A 7,237-nucleotide genomic window follows, 5' to 3' on the forward strand; every position below is an offset into this window, starting at 1 on the left:
TTTTTAAAAACATGGGCAACTTGCTATGGGACCACATCACGGGAAAGAGAGACACTATAGGGGCACGAATGGATTTGAAGGAGGTAGGCAAGATGGAGGCACTTTTTCCGCAGTCGAGTGCTGATGGTTGCGTGCAACTACCTCGCACTCCTTGGGTTTTTTCCACTAAAGAAGAGCGCATTGTGAAGCAAATAGTCAAGTCTATTTGCACTCCAACGGGTATGATGCATTCTCTCAGGTCTGCGTTTTCTAAAGACGACCAATTATCAGGGCTAAATTCTCATGATTGGCATAAGATATGTCAGGTTTGTACTACAAATGGATTGTAAGTAGCCTACGCATTTTGCTATTAGGAGTGTAGTCATTGTTCATAATGCTTTCTCATTTGTGGTAGTTTGTACTACTGATCACGATCGCAGGATGCCTTACTCCAGAAATACGCAGGGCCATTTACAGGTTGTCGACTTTAGTGCAATGGATCTCACAAAAGGAGATTAAGACGTTCTCTATTGAATTCACGAGGCGGGGAGCAGTGGAGACGGTTTGCCTCTTTGAGAAATACCTGCCTAGCAGCATGCTCACGATACAAATCCACCTTCTTGTGCATCTTGTAGATAAAGTGGAGATTGCTGGACCTATCCACACGTGATGGATGTTCTTCTTGGAGCGCTTCATGAAAACCCTGAAAGGCTTTATGTAACAACGAGCTCGGCCAGAAGGTAGCATGGCTGAAGGTTGGTCGGTGTCTGAGACGTTAGTGCATATTTCACAATGGCTACTAATGGTGGATTCAGATAATAGTATACTATGGTCACTGAAGGACGATGATAGACCGACCGGAGATGTGGTGATTGAAAATGGGGTAGAAAAAAGAATGGATGCTACAATAGAGGAGAAAGAAAATCGCTTTTGTATGTTGCACCATGCCTCTTTGGAGACGTGGCTCGCCAGGTACCACCAAGCTAGGCAAGATCGAGAGAAAACACGATCTGAATTTTGACATAGTACACACCATCGACCGATTTGATATCCCAAGGGAATGGAGGAGATGCACGGTTTATGTCAATGTGATGGTTGCTTGAAGCTTTGAACGCAGTGTCTCATGAAAAGGCAGACGTCTCAATCGAGGAGTGGAAATTCTCGAGGGGATGTAGTTCAAAGGTGATGACGTGTTTAGGGTTTATCGTATCTATATTTTATATGTGACAACTAATTGAGTGTTTCAATGCACTGTACAAATATATAGTGCAGCGTGGTTGAGCAGACGAAATTTCTGTGTGGAGCGTATTGAAAAAATGCGCTCCACAACAGACTGTGGTATCATGGCAAGGTTTGAGCAAGAGAGCCGACGACGAGCAATGGATCCAAATACAGTTATAGATAAGATGGAGTATCTTTGGAACTTGCAAAGTATTGTTACAGTGGATTACCATAGCTTCTTCATGATTCTATTCGATGTGCCGTGGTTCAAAGTGGTACTTGAAGAAGCTGGAGCAATAGTTCGACGAAGTTCATTTGGATTTCTCGAAATAGATTCCGAAAAAAAATGGACAGATTTCTGCGACACCTTTGTGTTGTCGGCCCATTATAAACAGGTACATGAACTCATTTGTTTGTTCATTGTATTAGGACATGGTACATGTCACAATAGTTAAATCTCTCTTGTACGTATTTGTGAACACGTAATCTTCTATCCAAACCCCCGACAACCTCGATGGTGGTATGCTATACCTTCAGCTCCCAAAAGTGCGAGAGTATATGATCAAAGCGATGTTCCGAGCATAGATGAGGACAATATGCAAATAGAGGGATCGATATTACAAGCGGTGGAGGCCACCGAAAGCTTGGAGCATGTAGAGGAGCCAAGATGGGGTAACAATGATGGAAATATAAGAGTCCAATCAATTATTTGAGAATGAGGTGGACTCATCCTTTTGTGGTGACATGTCTATCCACCTTCCAGTTTATGCCGAGTTGTGTCAGGAGATTGACATGGGACCATAGTATACTTCATACTTGGAGCATCCACTTACTCAATTAGTTGACTAATCGCTTATAAGGGTACATAAGATATGCAATTTAAGTAAGATTATTTTTTAAAGATTTATATTACCGTACTTTTTATGATTTAAATTGATTATGCTAACATTATTTTTTGTCTGTGCAGGTGACCTTTGTGGATACTTAGATCATTAGGATGAGTCGAGGAATGAGCGATGAGGAGTTGCAGGATATCTTCATGCGCATGTCTCCAGATCAGATGGCAAGATTCAGAGACATGGCGAACCAGGAGTTGTCTCCGATATCGTCAGGCCACTCTATTAGATCTACTTCGGTGTGATCAAATGTTGTAGTTTCAAACAGACGAGGTCAACGCTCCAGACTTGGGCTAGGAGTTGCAGGATATCCTCACGCGCATGTCTTCAGATTAGATGGCGAGATTCAGAGACATGGCGGACTAGGAGCTGTCTTGGATATCGTTGGGCCGCTCTATTAGATCTACTTCGGTGTGATCAAATGCTGCAGTTTCGAGCAGACGAGGTCAACGCTCTAGACTTGGGCTAGACGAAGGGAGTGCTTCAGGGTTAGGGGGATGTTGCAGAGATACGGATGCAGTGAGCCCATTGTTGGCTTGAGATACAGGTGCTACTTCTTGTTCTCGTGGCGGTTTCAGAGAGCGTGGCTCAGGTGATTGCTGTGGAGGCACGGACGCAGTGTCTTTGTCTCATCGTTCTACTGGAGTTGCATCACGTCTGGGATTTGTCACACGTGTGGGGATGTCTACTCCAATCACTTTGACTTTTGCTCAACCGTTCGCAAGTGGCATCCTTATGGGTGCTACTCTGGTAGATACTACCCCGGTCAGTACACCAGATGTAAAAGGGTCTCCTGGATATGCCCAGGAGCGTGGTCGTAGGTGGGAGAGGACCCATCTTAGGCATACCCCAAAGGGATATACCTACCTTGTAGATGATAGATCAGGAGGCATCATCATGAATGATGAGGGGAGAAGGGTGATGGCTTGCATGAGAGAGTTGTGCCAAAAAGTTTTTCGGCACAATGTCTTGGATCATTGGAAAAACATATCGGAGGGGAGCAAGAACTACATAGTAGCATCCTTGCATGAGGATTTTTCGGTACCAACCGCAGCAGATAGGTTTTTTACGGGCTGGATGATGGAGTGCATGCATACATATATGTCACACAGATGATTCGATGCATGCAAGGCACTCAAGAGTGGGGCTGCAAAGCCCGAGTGGCTAGATGCAGACGAATGGCCCCGACTGAGGGAGGAGGCTATAGATTCTCCAGGATGTTGGAGACAGTAGCGCAAGGCCGCGAAGGTATGACTAGAGGCTGGACTGGTCCATTATCTTGGGAGTAGTGGCCACATGACATATCTAGAGGACTTTGTAAGTTTTTCTTTTGTTTTGCTTGCTTTTTTTTTTGCAATATCCGTTGTACTGACAATCATGTTTCTAACAGTTAGTATTTTGTTTCCTTTGCAACACTCCATTACAAATTACGATCCGACCAGTTGTGATACTTGATATGTAGAGAGGCACGGTCTCACTGCATTGATTGATCGATTGTATGGATGCGGTGGCCCTATAAGTCACTCATCTTTCTTGTACGTAGTTACCATTTTTAATTAGAATGCATTATTATATGGCGGACTAATATGTAGTTTTTTTTTTGCAGAGTCCGTTCGACGCTCCTTTGCGGCGGGATGAGCTTTCAGATGGCGATGATCTATAGCTCGCCCTTGGATCCCTGGAGCTCACACACCCTTCCTTTTTGGTCACGTGATCTGTGTAGACATTTTCTATGTAGTAGTGATATCTTGCCATGATTGTACCAGTCGCTTTCATTATACGATCGTGTATTTATTTTATGTATCAGTATTATGACTTAAGTACACTTTGTCTTTATTTACACTAGCATTGTACACAATGTAGAAATTATTTTGTATTAGCGTCACAAATTTACATACACGCATCGTTATTGGTGTCATTATTAGCGTCGCTATTTGCGTCGGTATCAGCATCGCATTTACCGACGCTAATATCGACTATTCTATGGCATCGCCAATAATGACGCTTTTAACGAGGACGAGGACAAATTTTTTTATTTACATTTTCGTTTCTTTTAACATCGGTATAAGGCTTATATCTTGTAGTGTTTGAACTAACGCATGAGATGTGGACACAAGTAATATTATTTGGCAAAACTCACATGGAAAAACCTACACTCTAATTAGTCATGGAGGGCAAACTAGGCTTGATCACATTTATTTCAATGAGAGAGCATGTGGTATTTGTAATTGTTTCTAAATGAGAGCATTGAAAGCAAGTGATTGTAATACATTGAAAATGTCTTACAAAAGAAAAAGATGATAGAAGTTCACATGCTAGAGTTTAATCTCATATAGTGTGCTAGAGTTCAATCTCATATACATAGGTTGCAACACAATAAGGAGAAAGTCGTAACTATGATGTTATATTACTATTAATCTCAGTTCGAGATGGGAGAAATATGAAGCAAAAAGTGGAAAAAGAACATAAAAAGAGCAAAAGCATAGAGGCGGCCCCTAAAAGCTAAGTTGAGGCAAAAGCACAATTTTAAATAGAAGGCACCTCTAAAAACTCTAAAAACTCTTGTAAAAGAGCGCCAGGCCCTCTCCTTTGCCATTTGTAAAAGAATAGATTGGTGTAGGCTTAAGGCATGAGGCAAGAAAAGGGAAATAGGAAAAAGGACTTGCCACAAAGGTCGGCCATGTAAAAAGGAATGGGTAGGAAGTTGGGGCTTTTGATCTTTGATACAAGTATTTTGGTTATTTTGGTTGTTTAATTCTTGGGAAATAAGGGGAGATCATTTCAGTTATTTGCTTTTGATTCTTGTTGCAATCAGCGTAGGTTAGGATTAAGAAATCAGATTGAAGAGGCATAGGATTTACTGCTATAAAATAGGGTAAAACAAGCACAAACACTACAACACAAACGAGACATAGACGTGCAAAGTCAGGAGCGTCTATCATCACGTTTGTATGTGCGTGTAAAAGAGCGTGTAAATAGATGCGAAGTTTACGTCTATATATCTACGCAAATAGACGCATTTTCAGACGCGTCACTACAACAAGCAGCAGTTATAGATGCGCACACAGACGTGCACTAAATTTTTTAAAAAATTTGAAAAATATAGACGTAATTGCGCATCCATATTTGCATCTAATTTGCAGGTGAAATCGCATCTATGTGTGCATGTATATGCGCATCTATAAGCGCGTGTATATGCGCATCTATAAGTGCGTTTAACTGTGCGTATATAAGTGCGTCTATAAGCAATTTGTGCTCTATATACACGCGCTTATAGATGCACGCACAGACACGCACTAAAAGTTTAAAAAAAATTAAAAAATATTGCCGGTGTGTCATTCTTTTCAAAGTAGTCCCGTCTTGCGTTTCTTTTGGGTTTTTTGATAGGCGCACGACACAAAGAGAGGAGAAGGGAAGAGGCAAAGAAGAAAGGGTAAAGAGAGGAGGAAGCAAAAGGCAAAGAGAAAGGAGAGAGAGGAGAAGGAGTTTGTAGCCCTGTCGCCGCCCATCACAACACCGATTCAAGGTGAGTCCTTCTTCTTGTCTCTCTTACTCACTCACTCTCTCTCTCTCTCTCTCTCTCTCTCTCTCCCTCTCCCTCCCTCCCTCCCCCTCTCTCTCTCTCTCTTTCTCTCTCTATCTTTGCTTTGAGTTGTATTTTGCTACCTTCTTAGCTTTTGGTATGTTTGTTGTGAGACAAGGAGAACAGCCAAAGAGCAAGGAGATGGAGGAGAAGAAGGAGTTTGTAGTTGTGTCGCTGCCCATCACAACAAATATTCAAGGTGAGTCCTTCTTCTCTTCTCTCTCTCTCTCTCTCTCTCCTCTCTCTCTCTCTCTCTCTCTCTCTCTATTTACTCTGAGTTGTATTTTGGTTCCTTCTTAGCTTTGGGTATGTTAGTTGTTGCTTGCTTTTCCTAGTTTTATTTTGTGCTTCACTACTAATTCGCATCTACAAGCACGTCTGATATACAGAGTAGACGCTCTCCTAGACGCGTAAGTGTTGAAGATCCATAAAACCTCCTAGGTTTTTCTTAGTTTTGTGGACCTCGCGCGTGTAAGAGCACATCTGATCCACAGAGTAGACGCGCCTATAGACGCGCTCGCATTAAACAACCACATCTCCTTTGAGGTTTTTTTCATACACTATTTTTCGCGTCTATATTTGCGTCTAATTTGCAGGTGAAATCGCATCTATGTGCGCATGTATATGCACATGTATATGCGCGTATATGTGCGCATGTATATGCGCATCTATAAGTGCGTCTATAGGAGCATCTATGTTTGGGTGTATATGCGCGTCTATATGCACGTGTAGTTTTCACTATAAGCGCGCTTGTAGATGCGAAATTTTAGATGTGCTAGTAGACGCTGTAATAAACGCGCCCGACATTTTTAAACACAATTCAAATATTGCGTCTACAAGCGCGTCTATGGAGCCTTTTTGTTGTAGTGAGATCGAGATAAATGGAAAAAAAGAGTAGTTGGAATAATTAATGCCGGCAAGGGAGTGATTGGGGATAGCAAGACCTTGCTTGGGAAGGGGTTTAAGGGCCAGGAGACCATAGAAGACATCACCTTTCACCCTAGCAGTGAGAGAGAGGGAGTGAGAGAGGGAGAGATTTTTCATCAGTGATTCGGTTTGATCTTACCATCGAGGAGTTCTTCGCACGATTCAGGTATATCAAAACCTTCCTGCTAGGTATGGCCGTCGTCGTGCATGACTCGGCCCGTCCGAGTGGCTTGGATTTGGGCTAAGTCTCAGAATTGGACCATTCGGCCCTCCGACCAGTTGGATCACTTGGCCCACTCGATTCGGGACACATATCGCTCACCTCGTCCCAGTCAACCATTTGGACAAAACTGATATTCGGCTCTCGGCCTACTTGACTTGGCCCATCCAAACAATTGACTTGATCCACTAATGTGACTCGGCCCTTGGACCACTTAGTCCTCGGCCAAATCTATTCGGCCATTGCAAGTTCCGCTAGTGTTCCTATTCGGCCCTGAGCCCCTGTCCGAATTCGCCACTCAGCCCCTACAATTTGGACGAGTGGGGTCGAGTCAGACTTTTGCAAACTTTGTGGAAGGTTGCACAAGAACTAGCTAGATCTCAACGGTGCCAACCTTTATGAGCCATCCCA

Source organism: Lygodium microphyllum, chromosome 6, assembly GCF_053477565.2.
Source record: "Lygodium microphyllum isolate KBCC chromosome 6, Lygodium_microphyllum_v1.1.10, whole genome shotgun sequence".
NCBI classification, from domain to species: Eukaryota; Viridiplantae; Streptophyta; class Polypodiopsida; order Schizaeales; family Lygodiaceae; genus Lygodium; species Lygodium microphyllum.